Source organism: Lissotriton vulgaris, chromosome 1_2 (assembly GCF_964263255.1).
Source record: "Lissotriton vulgaris chromosome 1_2, aLisVul1.2, whole genome shotgun sequence".
In the NCBI taxonomy this organism is placed as follows: Eukaryota; Metazoa; Chordata; class Amphibia; order Caudata; family Salamandridae; genus Lissotriton; species Lissotriton vulgaris.
In genome coordinates this window covers 71,712,122-71,734,728 of record NC_141686.1, presented here as the reverse complement: position 1 = coordinate 71,734,728, position 22,607 = coordinate 71,712,122, and the positions used below count along the sequence as shown (strand labels likewise).

Sequence of the window (22,607 nt, the reverse complement as noted above, 5' to 3'; positions counted from 1 at the left end):
GGATGACATTCTGGATGCTTCCCAGCACGGATTCCGTGTGAACACCTCCGGACAATTCTGGATTCCGGGCAGACGGCAGCACTGATTTTATTAGATCTCAGTGCTGCCTTCGATACGGTGTCACACGAGGTCCTGCTACAGAGACTGGAAACGGCAGGAGTTGTAGGACAAGCCCTGGCATGGTTCAAAGCTTTTTTGACCGGTAGATCTTTTCGGGTCTCCACCCCACCGTTTCTGTCTAAAGAATGTAGCATTGAGCAAGGCGTACCCCAGGGCTCCGCGCTCAGCCCGACACTCTTTAATCTGTATGTCCAACCACTGGCTGAGGTCGCCAAATGGTGGGACCTGTCCATAGTCTCATACGCGGATGACACCCAGCTGGTGGTGATGCTGAGTGACGAAGCCGGGGCAAAAGCGCACAAGTTTAAACAGGGCCTTACTGCAGTAACATCATGGCTGACGGCGAACTATCTTCAGCTTAATGCTGACAAGACGGAGAATGGACTCACAGCCTATGCTCTGCCCCTTGATGACGAGGTATTCTCCTCGTAGAGCTCTTAGATCGATGGGACAGTGTCTGGCTGTAGTTCCTCAGGTAAAGCTAGCTCTGACGGGAGGACGTTCCTTCAGCTATCTGGCTGCAAAACTCTGGAACGCTCTTCCACTGCAGATCCGGAGTTTAAATTACCTTCTGGCTTTTAGAAAGGCCATCAAGACACACCTTTTCTGTCAGTAGTTGGTTGTGCTGTGTTCTTTCTGTTGGCTGTGTTTGCTTCCTCTCTTCTGATCAAGCGCCGGGACGCCCCTTTGCTGGGGCAGCCGTGCGCTATACAAGAAAGTATAACATAACATAACATAACTCCAGCTGTCTCCATCTCAAATGGTAGGGTAGAAAGACATTATTTGTTTATGTCAATTACTATGGCTACTAAATGTTTCCAAAATTAGACAGGTACACAGTGTACTTATATATGTCATTGGTGCACCGCTGCTTCAAAGTTAAAACAGGCCTTCTAACGTTCGCACTTCTCATGGCCCACTTATAGATTTAAAAGCACATTCCTCAGTGTTTACGTTACAACATGCTCCTAACCAATTTGTTCCTCCGTTGATGCTTATGGTTCTGTTTCATGTCTCCACACATCATATCACAATACCTGCAACAAACTGTTTAAAGGACATGTAATAAAGCACAGCATAATTATTTCCCCCGCTGTAAACAATCTCCAAGGTAACATTGCTCCTTGTACCTTCTGAAAATTACCACAAGTGTGAATTCAACCATATGTTAATAGCATTAGAATATGCTGACCAGTGATATAAGTGCAAGCCAATACAGCTGCTCTCATTGCAAGCGCATTACTCTCCCAACCAGTGGCGGCTCCTCCACTAAGGTGGAGGGATGTAGCCCTACTGCTTTTTGCAGTAAAAAAAAGGAAAAATAAAATGATAATAACTTGACCTTATTATCATTTTATTTGTTCCTTCTGCGACATCGGGGTGGGGCGATTCTGCTCTGCTCTCAGAGCAGGTGGAGGAGTGGTGGGCACTATGTAAGTATGCATAAATGTTTGGCCGACCCTATCGGGCAGGCCAAATATTCATGCACACTTTGCGTGTTCCCCACCAAACCTGCATTACAGCCTGGGTGGAGAACATGCCCAGACTCCCATTCCCTAGATGAGAGCCGAACCACGGTGCTCAGACTAACCAAAAAGCTGCATTGCAGTGTTGCGATTGGCTATTGGGGGCCGGGTGCTTCCTGTTTGCAGAGTTGAAGCCAGGAAGAGGAGGGATTGGATGGAAGAGAGGTGGCGTCCATCCGTCCCCCCCCACCCCACTGCTGCTTCCCGGGAGAAGCCGCTCTGCACCCAACACAAATAATAGTGACACTAGCTCCATTTACAAATCTTTAAGTTCAAAAGAAAGCTTTATTGAAAAGAGTAAGGATGCGAATATATAATATCTGGTGTTAAACCTACATCATTACAGTACAAATTTACTACAGAAAAATTACAGGAATTGGATTCATTGGTGGAGTAAAAGAAAAAGAAACGACTAAAAAAAAGGATATGATAAACGTGAAAATATACAACTGTAGGAACATTTGGGAGGTTCAAGGTGGTTTAGAAACTTCTTCTTGAGATGGGAGCGACAAAGAACATTTTTTGGCACTTGCATCAATATACAATGTAACAGGGGACTATAATTCTAAACGTTTCGTAGCCATATGTATGGGATACACAAAGGATGTATCTAACCTATGATTGTGGCATACAGCATACCACCAAGCCTTATAAGAGATTTTAGTGAAGTCCTTCCAATTTATGGTAATTTGCTGAAAAGCAACCTCTAATAACAAATCAATAATTTTGAAGTTAGGTACAGTATTATTCCAAATAGGTGAAAGATTTCCTAAGAATACATGAGTGAGGGAAAACAAAAATTTGTGCCAAAAATGTAATTAATTTGAATCCAAACTTGTTTCCAAACATTGTGCACAAATGAGCAAGAGAATAGCATTTGAAATAAGTCAGTATTCAAAGACAAACATGTCCAGCAAATATCTAATACAGTAGAATACCTTTAATTTAAAGCATTTGGAGTTAGTAAGAGTCTAGTATATATAAAAAACAGAGTTTGCATTGTATTTGCTGCTCTGGAAGATTTTCATATCTTAGCCCAAATGTTACTCCAGAGAGACGATGGCCAATATGTTTTAAAATAGTGTTCCCATGCAACCTCTGTCTTAGATTTTTGTCTAATAGTTTCAATATCTTGTAAGTAGCTGTAGATAGTGGATGCTTTGGGCAAAGTACATAATAAAGTGTGGAGACGTTCCGATGAATCAGTAGTGTTAATATTAACAGGTGCATCGGTAAACTGAGAGAATGTATCTAACACAGCTTGTTTAAGAAGGTTACATTTAGACTTAAAAGAAGAAGGTAAACTGAATGACTGACTAAGTGTAGAAAAGGGTCGAAATTCTGATTGTGAAAATAATCGATGTATCCAAATTAATCCCTTTTTTCCCCAAGTCTTTCAATAGATAGGTTTATTACGGATTATCACATTTTTATTGTGCCAAATTGTTGCGTTGAGAAAATAATCTAGTGTAGTGTGTGGTGAAGGAGAGGTTGATTCCAAGAGCTTAGAAGTAAGTTTAATTATGGGGGTGGATAGGGATTGTGGTTTACGTGATAAGGAAAGATATTCCTGAAAGGAGAAGGGAATTAAAAATAGGCGTTCGATTGAAGTCCATAAATGGCAATCTTCTGTCGAGTCGAGCAGCCAAAATGAAGCTTGAAGAAGAAGGAATGCTTTTTGATATGTCGGAAAATTGGGAAAGTTAACTCCTCCTTCCGTTTTAGGACGGGATAATTTTGAAATAGAAATTTGGGGTCTCTTATTATTCCACAAGAAGGTAAAGAAGAATTGACTTTTTAAAATAATTTAGCAGAAACAGGTACCTGGATGTTAGAAGTAGTATATAATACTATGGGGGAGAGCATCATCTTTATAGTGTCCAGACGACCCCACCAGGACAACTAAAGAGGATGCCATGTAGTTAAGTGTGAGCGGGAAATCCGTTACGCTCGTGGATTTTGCGGATTTTTGGGAAATCCGCAATCCGCGAATTTTGCGGATTTCCCGCAAAATCCGCAAAAAAAAAATCCGCGAACGTAACGGGTTCAAAAGTTGAACCCCCACTCATGCAACTATTTTACAATGGCGCCAGCAAGCTGCCAGCGCCGTTGTAAAATAGTTACAAAGTTAGCTTGCACAGGAACCACTAGATAAAACGAAGCAGGTGCTGCTTTATTTTATCTAAGTGCTTCCTGTGCAAGCTAACTTGTAACTATTTTACAACGGCGCTGGCAGCTTGCTGGCGCCATTGTAAAATAGTTGCATGGCTGGGCACAGGTCTGCAGCTCACTCAAGGGACCCCTGTGCCCTTCGGGGCGATTGCATAGTAACACACACATGGTCGCTCGAACTAGTTGATGCTCAAATTCAGTGACTCATTCATTAGCCCAAAAACAATCGTGAGCGTCGTCGAGGCTGACTTCTTGTTCAATTGAAGTTTAGCGTTTATGAAGGCTGTTAGACAATCTTTCAAGTGAGAAGTGTAGTACGAGTGCGCCAGTCTCTTTATGTCTTGAAAGAGGTAATTGAAATGTTAACGTGCAATTTTTTGTTTCTTGGCAACAAAACCAATAATGATGTCTCTTGCTAAGGCCTTAAATGCATCCCAGATAGTTGAAAATGATAGGGACTCTCTTTGATTTAACTCAAAATACTCATTGAAAAAGGTGGTAAAGGAAGAGGTAAATACTTGATCCAGAAGAAGAGCATTATTAAAATGCCACCTTCCAGGAGCATTTACACTGAGCAAGATATCAAGGTCAATTAAAACAGGGGCATGATCCGATAAGAGAATAGGACCGATTTCAGCGTTTGTGAGAGCTTGTAAAATATTATGCGATACAAAAAAGTAATCTATCCGTGATGGGGTGTGGTGAGCAGGTGAATAAAAGGTATATTCCCTGGTAGTAGGGTTACATAATATCCATTCATCTAAGAGTTTATGTTGAGTAATAGTATGAACAAAAGATTTGTGGGGCTTGTTGGGGATAAAAGCAACTTTGGAATTTCGATCTATAAATGGGTCAAAAATCTGATTACAATCACCCGCTAGTATAAAATTATCTTCAATACATTGAGTATTTTGCTTAGAAAATGAGGTCCATAAAGAGGAGTCACCACCAGTGGGAGCATACACATTAAGGAAAGAGACTGGAGCACCCTTCAAGAGCAATTTAACATTAAGCCATCAATCCTCAGCATCAGAATCTTGTGATATAAATTTAACTGGAAGCGACAAAGTATCATAACTCCATTACTTTTACCGTCACCCTGCGAGAAGAATACTTCCCCCACCCAACCCTTTTTTATTTTTAATTATTCAATGTCTGTGAGGTGCGTCTCTTGGAGAAATACTAAATCAGCATCCAGTTTGGCTAGGTGAGTTAAAATTCTCTGTCTTTTGATAGGTGAATTTAAACCCCTAACGTTCCAGGAGACCAGTTTTAATGGCATATAAGATCAAAAAACGGAAATAGCAAGAAGCACAAATCCAATTCAATGAAAACACAATAGAGAATATAGAGAAACAAGAGTAACAGATGCGTGATCAAATCAATATTAAGATAAAGGCAAGGGAAAGAAACAGTTAGTCGAAGCAAGCCATAAAAACGAGAAGGAAACATGTTTATGTAAGGTGATGTCTTCGATAGAATGTGAGTGAAAGGAGGAATAGGAAAGACAGGAAGAGAAATGGCGTTGATATTTGTGAGGCTAGATAGAGAAGAAAAGACACTAATAATAGAGACACCAGAAAAAAGAATAATATGGGAATCCTTACAAAAAAGGAATATGGATGTAGGGAGGGATGGTACCACATGGAACAGACGACACGTCCAGGGTTGACTAGGCCAAAACCGGGGGAGGATCACGCCACAACGTGGATATATCTGTGAAAGCGAAGAGTAAGATATTTAATATTAATGTATGAAGTAAAACAATGAAAAGGTGAACAGTGGAACATAATAAAATAAACGAGAACATGCAAAAACAGCAATAATAAACTGTGAAGCTATTTAAGTTCAGAGATCAACCTATGTGTGAAATGAACATCATATAAACTGGAATAAGGAAATGGATGAGAACTCATAACGTTCAGAAAAGTCAAGTAATATGTTATGAGGAAGGTCCTGAAGAGTCCATATGATCAGTCTTGTGTTAGTTAATAAAGATGTGTAGCCGTATTTGATCTCATATGTTGTTTTTCTGTTTTGTACTTAACCTTAAAAAGACAAGGGTAAAAGAGATCGTATCTGGCTCCCATTGAGCGAAGATACGGTCTCATGTTGAGAAAGGCTTTGCGTCTGGCTGCAGCAGCTTTGGCATAAACCTGTCAGAAAACAATGCCGAACCAGACCTGGAAATCCATTGAGTAGCTATGACTGCTTCCAAGACTTTTAAGAAATCAGTATATATTAGGAAGTAAAGAATGACTCCTCTTGGTCTCTGCGAAGGTGAAGCATTTGAAGGCAGACGGCCAACCTATGTGCTTATTGTATGTTAGGCACAGTGTCCTCTGGCATGTGAAGAATTTTGGGAAGGAAGGATTTTAAAAAAAGCAAGCGAGTCTGTACCTTCCGCTCCTTCCACCAAGCCATAAATACATAAATTGTTTCTCCTATTGCGGTTTTCGAGGTCCTCAACCTGCTTTTGAAGGACTGACACTTGAGAATGAAGGTGGCTAACGCTCTTAGTGGTATCTTTAATTGAGGAGACATTTTGCTCCACTGCTGTAAGTATTGCATCAAGTTGAGACCAGCTATCTGAAAGGAGCTGTAATTTGGTATAAGTTTCCTCAACAAAGGGTCTAAGTGCTCTTATTTCTTGTAACAATAACTCCATTGAAACTGGTGAGGCTGGTTTAGGAGGTGTAGGGAGATCCTTTTTTAAGTGTTTCACATTGGATTTCCCTGGTGGTGCTTGAGTGGAATCCATGTCTGTACTATAGCTCTCAGACTTAAGTAATCCTGAATCTTCAGTTTGGAAAGTTCAGTGAAAAGTGTTGAGTTTTTGATGAAGGAGCATTTAGGCTTAGATAAAGTAGAAAGGGATCCTCTCGATCTTCCCATCAACCTTGGAGCTGAGTGTAAAGGGGAGTCTTGGAGAAAGATCCGAGAAGTTGTTAAGAAGCAGGCAATAAAACGAGTAGCAAGCTTTGTTTCAAAAGAAATGTAGCCAGTAATATAAAAATACGGACAAAACTGTGCAATCTAGAGAGATACTGCGTCAAAATATTATCCACGAAGTAATTGAGGCATTTTGACTCTGAAGACCAATATAGTCACTTGAGCACTAATAAAATAAAATAATTTTTTGCCATAGTTCTCATTTCATATTGTTGTAGCACACATATACTAATATGAAAAGTAAAGAGAAGGAAAAATGAAGAAGGAATTCCTGGTTAAGGCATCATGCATTGAAAGGATGCATAACATACAGGCATATTCTTTATAGGAAAGGAAATGTTCCTCATACCTTGCTGATATTTGTTCACAAAATGGCGGCTACAACCACATCGAAACTGGGTTGTTGAGCCGCTTGAAGTCTTTGAGAAGAAGAGGACTAGAATGAAGTTATGGTAAAAGCTAAGGTTCATATAAAAAAGAACCATTTTCGCCCCGTGTGAGGATAGCTTGTGCGGCGCGAGCCATGATTCAAGATGGCAGCCCCAATATCGCATGGAGCAATGTACCTTAAAATTGCGCTGCTTTGATGCGCTAAAATGGTGCGAGCAGGGTCACATCTTTGTCCAGAGAACTTTAGAGAAGCTGTCCTCTGGATAACTTCGTGCTAGTTGAACACGAGGTGCAAAACCGCCATACCGGTCCGGAGAGCCTCATTGAGCCGCCGCCATTTCCATCGGGTGACAAGCCACGCCCCTCCCCCCCCCATTTACAAATCTGATCACGCACTCTGGACAGAGTTTGGCTTCTTTACACCCATAGCACCATTGCTCTTGCAATGGACAGTGGACTCTGGCTAGTCTTTGTCTTATGGATAAACATAAATGCTCACACACATACACAGCTCCACACAACAACGATCCAGACATGCAGCATATAAGCAGACACATCCAGCTGGACAGCACTTAGAGTTTAATTTACTGTCCTTCAGCTGACTCGCGAGTCAGTTGGTTCTCTGAGACCTCACCTCTCCCTCTCTGGTGAGGGGCTGTCCATTGAATTCAGAGATCCCAGAGATCCTTGCCAGGGTAGTGGGCATACATGTGCCGAAAGTGCTCCTATCAATGTTTCAGTAGCACTTACTTGAAAATTGCGATGCCAGCTGGCCACCATATAATATTGGTAGGTTGCAATTTTATGTCTTTCAGAAACAAGCTCCCAATTAGACAGTTAATTTTTGAAATACAAATAATGATAGGCCCTCACAGGCAGGAAGTTATTTTCCTGCTCCTGGGGGGCATTTATAATTTTTCCTGTTCGGGTCAGCCATGGTGCACATGGTCTTCCCAGAAAAGTAAAATGTGCAGTGAAAGGACGGTGTTAAATAGGGTGGGCTGTCCAACACATTCTTGCTGGCTGTCCCAGAGTGAAAGAGTGGACAGAAAAGGGTGTGTGACAACAGAACCTGCTGAGGCTACTCTGTCAGAAACCTGGCACATCCCTCTCCCCCAAATGAGGCAGAGGAACCGTGGGCTTGGCACAGTGGGTGAATTCCCATCTGACAACACTTCAACCAATCTGCCAATCTCTGAATGATGTCCTTCATCTGTAGATCCTTTTTGACTAAACCAAACTCGAGTAGAGATGGATCTCAATGCATTGATTTCTCTTTAGAGAAATCAATTCAATTGAGTGATGGAAAACTTCAGTTTTCATGCCCATTCATATATTACCCTCTCTAGAATGTCACCTGTGGGTGAAGAGCCCTCACTATATCCATCCTGTTCTTAGCGACTTTGCTATATTCATGCATGTTCTGCACTGCCATTTTGTGCTTTCATTTCCTTACTCCAAATATGCGACACAGTTCACTTTGCAACATCATCCATGTACACCAAACACCTGAGCACCATGTCCCAACTTTCCTGTTAATTGACTAATGAACACTACAGCTCAGAGAATTAACTGATTTGTTAAATAAAATCTCAGAACAAAAAATTGGTTCCAGCTCATAAAGAACTAACTGGGTAAATATATACCAATTTTCATATTTTTGCTTTCAATCAAATGAAAAGCACCCGGGCATTTGACATGGGGAAAAGCTATAGAATGTTGCACATTTTATTCTGAACTATTTTTTTTTCTTTTTCTGCTCTCAAAATTGATTTATTGTTTATGATGTCTTCTTTTTGGGTTCTTGCTTTCACACAAATTAAATATTTGCCATTGGAACACAAGAATACTAGCAATACCTAAACAAGATCTATTTAATTATTTTATTGTGCTTCAATATTAGCATATTGTATTTATCCTGTTGAGAAATATTACCACGCAATAAATAAGTGAAATGCCAGGAAGGATATAACACAAATAGCCCTCACTTTGAAAAAGTGGATGTTACCACCAGGCAGCCCCGCACTGACATGGATAATGCAGATATCCCAATAAATTCCTACCTTGTAATGTTCTCCAAACAAACAGTAAGTAGGGCCAGCTTTACCAATCTTTCATGCAATGCAGCAAGGCAACTTGCTGTGCTGTGTTGAGGTGAAAAGGAGAGGGCAGAAATGCTCCCTATTTACAAAGATACTGGAGCATTTCTGCTCTTTCCTTGCACCGGTGCAGTGTGTGCTGCTTAGAGCCGGTGCAGGATCTGCTTTACGGGCAGAATTGTTTTTGCGCAGGAAGGGGTACCGTTCAGGCCTGGGCCAAGCCCTATGCTACTCTTGCGTAGTTTGCGTTACTTTTGCACTACGCGAACTGCACGTAGCACAGTGCAAACACGCGTAGCGTAGTGCAGCGTTTATTTTTTGCTTGCTCACGGTCCTCAACGTCAAGTTGGTGACCGCGAGCAAGCAAAATGACATCCCGGCAAGACTTTTTCCTCGTTCACGATCAGCAACATCAAGTTGCTGATCGCGAGCGTGGAAAATAAACCTCCTGGCGAGATTCTCGACGCGAGGAGGTCAGGTTTCTCTTTGCGACTGGTCGCGTACGCGCGCAACCGCTCGCGATGAGATACTACCAGTCCGCCTTGAGAAAGCTGCCGCTCGAGTAAAAATCACTCGAGCGGCAGAAAACTACAGCTCGCACTCTGCAAGATGCCGTTTTCAATGATTGCACAGTGCCGGATGCTTGTCCGCACTGTGCAATCATTGAAAACGGCATCCTGCACAGTGCGAACATAGCTCGCGTAGTGCAAAGTGCACTTTGCGTAGCTTCGCAGCGTTCATTTTTTGCTTGCTCACGGTCCTCAACGTCAAGTTGGTGACCGGGAGCAAGCAAAATGACATCCCGGCAAGACTTTTTCCTCGTTCACGATCAGCAACATCAAGTTGCTGAACGCGAGCATGGAAAATAAACCTCCTGGCGAGATTCTCAACGCGAGGTGGTCAGGTTTCTCTTTGCGACTGGTCGCGTACGCGCGCAACCGCTCGCGATGAGATACTACCAGTCCGCCTTGAGAAAGCTGCCGTTCGAGTAAAAATCACTCGAGCGGCAGAAAACTACAGCTCGCACTCTGCAAGATGCCGTTTTCAATGATTGCATAGTGCCGGATGCTTGTCCGCACTGTGCAATCATTGAAAACGGCATCCTGCACAGTGCGAACATAGCTCCCGTAGTGCAAAGTGCACTTTGCGTAGCTTCGCAAAGCTAGGCTTTGCAAACTACGCCCAGCCCTAGTACCTTTCTGCATGAAAACAATCCTTAGAGGCATATTCATCTTTCTATGGGTGATACAGAATGTTGCACATGTAGAAAGAGGAATTAATAAGGAGAAATAAAGGTGTGTCTCCTTGTTGCATCTGTGTCGGGTCGGCGCACTATTTTGGCGTAAACCCAGGTTTGGGTACATGGATGTATGCAAGAAATCACCCATGCTCCAACCATGAAACACCTACCTGATCTAAGGTGACGCAAGGCAGCACTATCCGCTGTGTTGTGTTACTTTGTGGCTTTACTTGGCTTAGTAAATCCAAGGTAAGCACGTGCGTTGTCTTTCAACGACTTGTGTTACCCAAGGACAACACAAAGCCTTATTTTGGCACACATCAATCAATCATTCAGGGGTTTGTAAAGTGCGGCTACACACCCGTGAGGGTCTCTCAGCCTACTGCAATGCAATATACATATCAACCCCATAGTCCCTCAATTGCCATAAATCGTGCAAGTCACGCCTAAAAAGGTCGAGTGAAAGGGGGAAGGCATGTCATTACATTTTTCGTGGTAGAGCCCGTTAACTAATTGACTCTGATCTGACTGCAGTGCAGTGCATATGTGTCTCTGCGCTTTGAAGCATGCACTCAATAACAAATCTCACAGTGAAAACGAGCACATATCATACGCTCTGCACATTTCTGCCAGATAAATCTGCTGTGTGCAGGGATGTGTGTGTGTCATCGAGTCAATGTGCCTTTGTTTATACTTTTGCTGCTATAGCTAAATCTGGGAACTGATGGGATTGGTTCGGATGGATGCACAAGCAAATGGCAGATCTTCCTGCTGCTTATGAGCTGAGCATGATTAATTGAAAGAAGTAAATACAACAAAAAGCCCAGAACTAATTACCGCAGCCACTGTGCGCTAATTCCCCAGACAGAGCCTGCCGCAGGCTCTGCTGAGAGACCCGTGGGCCCCCATTCTCTGCACAGCGAGGGGTCAGCATCTGCTAATGAAAATAGCAGCTAGCTGTCAGTGGTAGACATGTGGCAAACAGCGTTAGATATCCTGCAGAGCTAGGCCGTAAACACTGGGAAATTTTGTGCCCTCAAAATGACTTTGGATGAAGATGTTGGTGTTTGGTTTATGGTGAGTCAGATGTGTTCCTAATTCTCTGCCACTTATACCTAGGATGAAACGAGAGCAGCACCTTCAGAGGTGGCTGCACCTCTGAAGGTGCATAGGGATTGCTGGCTGGGGGTGTCGGAAATACTTCTCAAACAGTCGATGACTGTGTGGTATCAACGTATTGCAGAACACCACATTTAAGTCGTTCCTGGAGCACGAACACGTCCCCTCCGCCCCGGCCGGCTGGGGCTTTTGGTAGGCCACTGGTTGCTAGTGATGCTTTACTCAAGCCTGTCGTCCTCTGACAGGCAAAGCTTATTTTCCTCTGCGGAGAATAGAGGTACCACTGCTGGGTGCCTTCAGGTGTCACTGTTGCATTATAGATCAATTCCAGAGCTACGGAATGATAGCCATGCCCTTGACTCTTCAGTCTAATGTCGTGAATGGACACCCTTCAGCAGTGGACTTCTACAATTATAATACTGCGCGCCTCCCACTCAAAAAAAAGAAATCAGTGGGGGTTGCCTCAAAGTATTTCACAATTATTCTATTACACTGGCAATGTTTTAAATATGTCTAGACTTATTTCAACCTTGCAGTTAAGTTTTACCGGTTTAAAAATCAATCAAAAGTTCATGATTGCCAAACATACTATTCTGACCAAGCAGGCCTTACTAGCATGTAACAGTATCCAGAGTGTGAATATTAGAAATAGAGGTGGGGGATTTCAAGAATATTCGGAGTCCCTTCCCTTTTTACACCTTCTCCAAGCCAGGATATAAATGACAAAAGATGTTAGTGATTGCCCATTACAGAGCACATCATGCTTCTTTGGGTCTGAACCTGGCGCCCACCCTGGGATCACTTGAGCCCCCCCTCCCGGGGATGGGGGGGGGGGAGGGGGGTAGAGGGCCCCTGCCTGACAGTAAGGTTAAACCACGTGTGATGTCACTTCCACTATCAAATATGATTTAAAAGAAGTGATGTCACTGATTCAATGTCGACTTAATGTAAAAGCTCATGCTCAAACATTGTAAGGATGTTATATGGTGGCCTAGCAGCATAAGCTCTGTTTTAGCTCCATTCAATTTAAGTAAGTCGTGAGCCAATCATCCATGAGTGGATTTCTGAGAGACAAGAGGGAAGATTTTCCGCGCAATGTTTTTCTTGGGAGACCGAGACGACCAGTTGGGTGTCGTCAGCGTAGGTGACTACTTTAATCCCAAATGGATTCACCACATCCTCCAGGGGGGCCATATAAGCTTTGAATAAGGTAGGGCTCAGTGATGAGCCCTGTAGGGCCCCACACTCGAGGGGGGTTAATTGGGAGCGTGCTGCACCTTTTCAAACCTGGACGGTCCGATTCTCCAAAAAAGATGTGAGCCATCGCCGTGCTGTCCCTAACACTCCCATGTTGCTCAGACGATGGATTAAGATCTTATGGTCCACCTTGTCGAAGGCTGCGCTTAGATCCAGGAGGATCACCATCGTTGATCCACCTGAATCCAAGATGCACCTTGCCTCCTCCACGACTGCTAATAGGGAAGACTCTGTTCCCTGCCCTGGGGGGAAAGATAAAAGCTGCTGATTGGCTATTTTCTCTGCCATCTTGCTGATACCCGGCAGCAGCGAGATTGGTCGGAAGTTAGTCAACTCGGCGGGATCGAGCTCTGGTTTTTTAAGGAGCGCTTTGACCATGGCCCGCTTCCAACTGGGCGGGACAATTCCCTGAGTCAAGGAGGCATTAAGAAGGTCTGTGATTATTGGGGCAATGGTGGCAGCTACCCGATTCATAATATGCATAGGAGCAGGGTCATTGGGAGAACCACTCTTTACGTTATGCAGAATTTTTAGGAGGTCGTCCTCTGAAATCGGGGCAAACGAGTCAAAGCGAGGGCCGGAAGAAGAGGCCAAAGAGTGAGCTAGGTCAAAGGATTGGTCGCTCTGCGGCAGAGTTTTTAGTATATTTTGAATTTTGCTCTCAAAGAAAGCGGCAAATTGATTGCACCTAGCTTCCGATGCCACTTGCACCGTCGGGGGGCTTGGTGCTTTAAGGAGATCTTTAACAATCTTAAATGTCTCTCTAGATGAATTAGAAGAAGTTCTGATTTTTTCCTCATAGTAAGCGGCTTGAGCCAATTCCCGGGATAATTTGTAGGTCCTCATGGTTGCTCTATACTCTAATTTATTGTGGGAGGCCCAATCTTTTCTCCAAGTGCGTTCGGATTTCTTGCATATTTTCCTTAATTCTCTAAGTTCAGGGGTGTACCAAGGAGTTTTAAAAACCCTGCTCTTCTTTTCCAGTGTTTTTTTGGGAAGGATGGAGTCAAGGGAGCTATTGAGCCAGTTTGAGAGGTCTCTACGGGGTCAGGATCCGAAGGGGAAATTGTCTGCTCCAGTCTGTGAGTCCAGCTTTCCAAAGGGAGTTTGGACCACACTCTCTCTAAAGTGCGTGGTGCCTGTATCTGTGGAAGGTCAGTATTAATTTGCCACTCAAATGGGACCAAAAAATGGTCAGACCAAGGTAGAGGGAGGGAGCCTTGATACCAAATGTGAAACATTCGTAAATATGGGGTCAAGAAGATGCCCTTTAATATGAGTGGCATCTTCATTTTTTTGCTCCAGCTCCAGGGATTTTAAGATCCATAGCCCCCTTTTCACATGGGTCATCAAAATGAAAATTTAAATCCCCCAGTAGGATAAAATTGGGTGCAAACGAGGCTAAGGCAATGGTGTTCTCTAAGAGTGATCCTGTAAATTGACCAGGACTGCCCGGAGGGCGATATATTAGTAGGCCTGATAGTGATTTATTCGGTGTAATTTGTAAATTAAAGTGAGTGCTTTCGCAGTCAATGACACCACCCTCTGATACTCTGCAGGCAAATTTGTCTCTATGTATTATCGCTAGTCCACCCCCTTTCCCATGAGGCCTATGTTGACATTGCATACTGAAGCCATCAACTGATGATCAGAATAACCCAGTGCAAATAAAGGGCATTACTGAGAAGGAGCACATAATACCTTTGGAAGAAGATGTACCCAATGAAAACATTATAATTAAAATCAACAAGCGGGCAGGTGACAGACATGGAACCACTCAAAGAGAGATACTCCAACACGCCGAACCAAGTGTCAAACATCTGAGCAATAATCGAGAAAATAGTTGTAGTAAACAGATCATATTGACTCCCGATTATATTTCTCACGGGCAACAAGACCTCCTCAATAGAGGGAATTTATTAAAACTAATAGCTGAAATTCCTACATTAAAGCATTTGACTACCTCTGATCTGTTGTCAATTGAATTTATCGAGAAAGAAGAGAATAATAGTATGGAAAAAACATTATCAACTTGAAAAAATGAAGACATTGTAGCATTAATAATGAATTCCAGACAAATGTTGGGGTATCACAATGACAAGACCAATAAAGAGACGATATCCCTCACCCCTAATAACAGAGACAAAGATTAACCCCTTCCATGCTGATGACATGCTAAGCTCGTCATGGCGTAGCCTCCTCGACGCTGATGACGAGCCCAGCTCGTCACGTAAAGTGCAGTTTTAAAAAACTCAGCACAGGAGCGGAATTGCGGTAGCGAGCATGCGGTTAAAAAAATAGGAACATTAGAACTTACCTGTGTTCTCAGTACTCCGTAACGCAAGAGGAAAAACAAACCCTGCCAGAGACGCAACAGTGAGTCCTATTCTACAACAAGAGGGCAATAAATGGAACTGGATAGCCACAGCCTTAAATGTTCGGAATATGGAATGACTTGCCACAAAGCGCAAAAGCACCATCAACAGTACCATAAAATTTCCATTGTGGAACATTGCCGGTGCCAAAAAGGAATTAGAGGAAGACACAGCCCCAGCATATTGAGAGCATTATGACATCATCACCCTGCAAGAAACATGGATGATGGAATGTAAGGATGTAGCCAACTATACACTCCACCAAGTAAAAGCAACCAGAACTCACAATTATGGTAGACCGAAGGGCGGCTTAGCAACTTATATATCAACCGCGCTAAATATTCATACAGAACAATTACAGAGTACGACATCTGATCAACAAGTAATAAAAATGGTACAGGGGCAAAAAAATAAAACAACAGTAATTTTAATAAATCTTTACATTCATCCAAATGCAAGGAAAAAAAAGGCACAATCCGAAACATTAATGTCACTAGTCGACTCTTTCAAATTTGATAATCCAGAATGGGAGATAATAATAACTGGCGATTTTAATTCATATTTAATCCATACACCAGATGATGATGATCAGCTGATAGCAGACAACGAGCAATGGTCCGTTCCTCCACAAGCATCCGCACTAATAGGGAGACAAGACTGGTCCAGACACTAGAACATTTAGGACTTCGAGTTCTAAATGGCATAACAAAAGAGGACAATCCCCCGCGCTGGACATATCAGGGCGTTCACGGGCAGTCAATTCTAGACTATACAATTCCAACTCTTCCTTTACTTGCGCGCGTGATGAAATATAAGATCAAATATTCCACCCGAAGTGATTATGCATATCAGGTATTTGAATTGGAAATAGGTTACCAAAAACACCATGCGGCACCAGCTGAGTTGGATCAGTTGACCATAACAAACCTCAAAAGAATTCGATGGTCAGCAGAAACCCTACCTGAACTATCAGCATTAGCAAAAGAAATAGTGGAAGCCAAGACTACAACAGGCAAAAACACAGTAGAATGCTGGTCTATTTTTGCGAAAACACTATTGCTTAAGGCACCAACAATCAATTATGCACAGACTAGCAGGCTTAAGCCCAAAACAAATATGTCTAGGAAAGCCTACTTGTTAAGAAAAGAATTGGGAAAGATGGTGAGGAAAAACAATACACAGAAAATCCCTAAACATACATGGCGGGATATAAAGATCGCCAAGAGGCAGTATAAAATCCAAATTTGGAAGGATCATAAAGTACAACAGGAAAGCCTCTGGACGGAATTACTTTTTAGTGCCAAACAAGCGCAAACAATAGGCTGTTCTGGGAACTAGTCACTAAATTGATAAGATCAAAAAAGTGATCAACAACGCCTCGGTATCAGAGAATGGATGGGCACTCCATCTAAGTAAAATATTTGAAGATCAAATAACATTTGCGAATAAGTCAATTACTGCGAATAGCAAGGCTTTAATCGCAGTACTCACAGGGAAGAATCCCCCAGGATCGTTCGATCATGGCATCACCACAACCTAGGAATGTCAAAGCCATTCATTAGAAGATATTGCAAGAATAATAAAAAAGTGCCGCAATGATGGCGCCCCAGGTCCAAATGGCATCCCTCAGGCCATATTCAGGACGGATCCAGACTACTGGGCAAAATCGCTACAAGGTCTTTACAATGAAATCACCATAACAAATGCCCTTCCCACAAGCTGGAAGGGGTCAATCATTAATCCGATCTACAAGGGAGGTGACAGGGCAGATCCGGCAAATGACCGGATAATTGCACTCATGGACGTGGAAGCGAAATACTTTGCCACACAAATCCTGGAGGACCTGGTGGAATGGTCTAATACAAATGGCCTGATTCCTGTAAACCAAACTGGATTTCGTAAAGGTTGTGGCACCACAACAAATATATTAGCTCTTGCAACGATAGCCGATAAATGCAAACGCCAGCGAAGACCACTACAAGTGTGTTTTATAGACTTTAATTCGGCATTCGATCGAGTGAATCGTGGGCTACTATGGACCAAACTACACAACCTGGGGCTCCCGGAAACAATATTACGCCCCATCATACAACTCTACACGCATACTTGGGTCCGTGTAAAACTAGCGAATGGTAATAAATTATTCAAAAAAATACCAACTGAGATTCGATTAAAACAAGGCTGTGTATTAGCCCCCCATTTATTCAATCTCTTTATGGCCGACCTCTCACCTCGATTGGATCAAGCAAATGTACACCTGCCGCGTCTGGGAATATTGTCCATAACGCACCTCTCTTATGCAGACGACACCGTGTTGTTTAGCCTGACCCGAGTAGGCCTACAAAGAGCACTTAATGAACTATTGATGTTTTCTAATACCAACGCACTGAAGATTAACAAGACCAAAACAAAAACTATGTCGTTCACGAACTGCACACAGCATCAGTATCATTTCAAATTAGGAGAAAAGCGCCTTGGAATAGTAAAAAACTATAAGTACCTGGGGTATACATCAACAAAAGTCTGACTTTTCAATCTCAGGAACAGTATCTTGAAAAAAAAGGAAACGGAAATATCTATGCCTTTTGCGCTATTGCTAAGAAGCTATATGGCCCCTCATTTACGCCTCTAATCTCTGTGATGGCTGCAAATCTACTACCATCAATCACGTATGGAAGCATAGTGTTAAATGGAAAAGATAGTAAAATCTTAGACTCATTACAAATAAAGGCCTATAAAAAAGTCTTCAAATAACCCCAGTCAGCAGCCCCGGCACAGGTCCGTCTTGAATTTGGCCTCATCAAGCAGGAAATTAGGAGAAAATACGCAGCAATCAAAACATGGTATAAATTATGGCAGAATCGATCTAATCTGCTAAATGATGCCTTGTTCCAAGCCCAGGAGGATCCAAACTCAAGCTACGGTAAATTTCTAAAAAAGGCATTAGATGACACTGAGACGAAGGAGCTATGGACGAAGAACCCTTCATTCCAAATCTTCCGTAGCATAGTAAACAAGGCGGCTAAACTGCAATCATTATTGGCAGACAAAGGTACCCTAGGTAAAAGATCACACGGTTGGATGGTTCTCGAATCCTATACATCACTTCGACAGCGGAATACCTCAGAGCAACATACTCGCCCCACTTGAAACTCAAGTTACTGGCAACAAGATTTGGGGTATTACCAAGCCTAGCTGAACAACCGTCGTGGAAATATAGTGGCGTCAAATCTTGTGGTTTATGTGGTGAAGCCTGGCAAGACATCATCCATCTAATATGCATCTGTCCCACCTTAAAAATGCAAAGTATGCTTTTACTGAAAAAGGCTTTTAATGACAAAGGTATCCGAACGTGTAGAGGTGCAATTATTAGAGGTCTCGGCACGACAGACCCTCAGCTGACTTGTAAAATAATGAAATTCTTACTGTATTAAATATCGTTTTAATAATTTTATAGGGACATTATATTTGTTTTTTGATATTGTTATGGTTTTAATTAACTTAAACAATAAAGACATTCATTCATTCATAGGTTTCACACATGTTATAGTTAGCTGGACATTTCACTCATACAAAACCATTGAAATTCCCCTGTTATAATTAGTTCAGCTAACTATAACTTGCGCGCCCGCAATGCACTGCTGATGACGTCACATATTACATCACTCATGACATGGTCAGTGACATCACTCATGACATCATTGAAGACATCTCAAATGACATCACTGATGACATCATCCTTGTGAAAGAGTGGCAGACCTCCTCTCACCCTAATATAACCTTTGATACACACATTCAAAAATAGAAACTAAAATTTTAAAAAGAATGGAGATACCAATACCAGTTACAACAACCTATTCAGTAATTCCAACATCTACATACACATCCACTCATTCACCAACAGTTCTATATAGTCACTCATACATGTACTCACTCATCATATGTACTCATACACCTATACATCCTGTTACACATGATAATCAACCATAGAGTTACTCACACACATACTCACACATGCAAATAAACTATCAAACTTCCATTTACTTGCATATACAGCTATAAACACACCACTACACTTACCTCTACAGAAACGTACACATACTTACTCTCTTAAACAATCACTTATAGAAACACATACTTATTTATACAGGAACTCTTCCAATCTCTCACTCTCACATATACTCACTTATATACATCAATACTCGCATATACTAGTTTAAAACATATGTAGTTACTCATAAAGATACTATTGAGTAAGTAATTCACTCACTAACACACCCATACACACTCATCCACCCATACAGTCATGCACACATGCTGTCTTCAAAACACATACAGTGAGTCAGTCATTCATGCATCTGTGCGCTAAGTAATACCCCCCACCAAATCATACAGACACTCATTCTGATACTCAAAAAACCAACTAATAACCCATATAGACACTCACGTAGCTACTCACCAACCCATGCAGCCACTTATACACAAATTGAGACACTGATACAGATATTCACATATTTAAACATTACTCGCTAATACATGTATTCACTAAGATAAGTCAGTTATACAATCAATTTTACAAAACAAAACATCCATTTAGACACTTATTTACCCATTTATTCTTCCATCGACCTTTAGATATACATATATAAAAAATATTTATTTTTCAGAAAGACACACATTTACTGGAAGATGTCATCAGTGATGTCATTTGAGATGTCATCAGTGATGTCATGAGTGATGTCATTGACCATGTCATGAGTGATGTAATATGTGACATCACCAGCAGTTCATTGCGGGTAAGGGTGGGCGTAAAATCCGTTTCGCGGGCGAATTTGTGGATTTTCCGCGATTTCGCGATCCGCGAATCTCGCGAAATCGCGGTAAAATCCGCGAATCAGCGGGAACGATTTTTCAGCCAAGCAAGGGTTACAGCAGCAGGTGCAAAAGTTGAATTTAATTTCTTTGTAACCTTTTACAAAAGGATTACAAACAAATTAACTTCAACTTGGACACCTGCTGCTAATTGCTTCCTGGTGCCTCGTTGCCCACTTGCAACTATTCTCTGACCCTGCTCTGACCCTTGAAGCAGGGTCAGAGAATAGTTACAAGTAGGTAACGAGGCACCTGTCCAAGGAATTAAACCTCATCAGGAAGCACTTACAGATATAAAAAACAGGAAGAAGGGAGAGGATGGCAAATACACCCATTTTGAGTTGTCAGGAGGGGTTAAACTAAAAGAGACCTTTACAGCACAATTTTCATATGCATTTTGCTAAAAATAAAAAGCTGTATGTTCTGTAGGGGCAACTCAGGAATCTGGCCCTTCAGAGATCCGGCCTCTCTTTCTTTCTCTCGTTCTCTCTCTCCCTCTCTCTTTCCCTCTCTTTCTCTCTCTTTCTATCTATCTATCTATCTATCTATCTATCTATCTATCTATCTATCTATCTATCTATCTATCTATCTATCTATCTCTCTCTCCCTCTCCCACAAACGACTGCATGGGTAACTTCGCTATGCAAGCGGCTTGCGAAGACGCAAAAAGCCCCGCGAACACGCAAAAAACCCTGCGAACACGCAAAAAAACAAAAATCCGCAAATTCGCGAATTTTGCAGATCGCGAATTCGCAAATCCGCAAAGTCGTGGATCGCGAATTCGCAAAATTCACCCATGCTTAATTGCGGGCACGCAAGTTATAGTTAGCTGAACTAACTATAACGGGGAAATTTCAATGGTTTTGTATGAGATTAATGTCCAGCTAACTATAACACCTTCCTCCCTGAGGTAATGGGAGGTAGGTGGATTCTCTGAGTTTGTCCTGTGAGGAACGATGCAGTTGTCTTAAATCTCCTCCCTAGATACCGATGTGCTGCAGTCTCACCACAAGTGTGTGATGGGATATGGTGTTAAAATCTGCAGAGAATTCGAGGAGGATCAGGGTAGCTGATTCGCGTCTGCCGAGTTGGGCAAGAATGCCATCAGTGGCAGCGATCAGGGCAGTCTTGATGCTGTGGTTGGCATTCTCCCGGATAGGGAGGTATCTAGAAGGTTGTTTCTCTCCAGGTGTTCAGTGAGATGCTGGTTGATGACCTTCTTGAGGACTTTGACTTGCAATGGGAGCAGTGAGATGGTGCAATAGTTCTGGCATTCGCTCAGGTTCAGCAGAGGGTTTCTTGATGAGGGGTCTGACTTCCGTATGTGTCCATGTATCGAGAAAGATAGCTGTTGTGATAGATTTGTTGAGAATGGTGGTTAGTTGCCGGCTGATATATTTGCTCCCTAGGTTGTAGATGCAGTGGTGTCAGGGGTCAGTGGGTGCTCACGAGAGGATGGAATTCAGGATGGGTGTGGTGTTCTGTGTGGTGATCTGTTCTCATGCGGTGAGTGGCTTATCAGGGGAGACATTATTGGATGTGGAAGGCTGTGGAAGTGGTTGGCTGGGCTCGAAGTCCATGTAAATGGTGGATATCTTGTTGTGGAAGACGTCTGCATGGGTGTTGCATAGTTGCTGTGAAGGGAGGGAACATGGTTTTAGTGGCCATTTGGCAGGAGAACTCTCCGACGATGCTGAAGAGTTCCATGGTGTGATTGGTGCTTGTTTTGATGTTGTCTGCAAGGAGGTCTTTTTTTGCATCTTTGAGTGATTGGTGGTATTTGTTGAGGACTGACTTGAAAGTGGTTTTCTCTGTGGTGTCTCTGCTGGTGCACCATCTTCTCACCAGTTATTTGCAGCAACATTGTATTGTCCTGAGGTCTAGGGAGGGTGTACTAGTTAACTTGTTTGGTGGATCTGTGGGTCTTGGCTGGTTTGATGGAGGCAACTAGGTCGGCGGAATTGATGATCCATGTGGTGAAGTTCTGGACTACTTGTTCCAGGCTAATTGCCAGCTCAGGCTCAAGCTGGGTGGTGTTGAGTGCGTCCATCCATTGGGTCTGTGTCTCTTTGTTCCAGCTACAGAAGGAGGCATTGGGGGGGGCTTGTGGTGGTGCTCAGTGGTCCTGCAATGGTGAAGTGGATGATGGAGTGGTCGATCCAGAGGTGAGTTCTGAGATATGGCTGTCATTAACTCTTAAAAGTTGTGGTTCTATCGCAGGGTATACAGCTGAGGAATAACAACTAGCCATAAAGATATATTCTATATCATAATGTTGGTCTCATTTTACTATTCACTGCTGACTCTGCACTTGCATTCTGTGAATTGGGTGAATAGAATACCTGTATCAAATTGAACAACTGACAGATATGTTTCTGAAATATCAATTTAATTTTGTTCTTGGTAGTTTTTGTTGCTTCAAGGAGGAAATAAGAGTCAACACAGCAGAAAGTGCCACTCACCCAAACATCAAAATCCACTTCTC

General features: G+C 42.5%; 1 protein-coding gene across 1 annotated transcript in view; it reads left to right on the top strand.

Annotated features, from left to right (window-relative positions):
- Positions 1 to 22,607, top strand: part of LOC147733933 (sodium- and chloride-dependent betaine transporter-like) — an 865,604-nt gene that overhangs the window by 609,913 nt on the left and 233,084 nt on the right. The gene's annotated exons all lie outside the window — the stretch shown is intronic.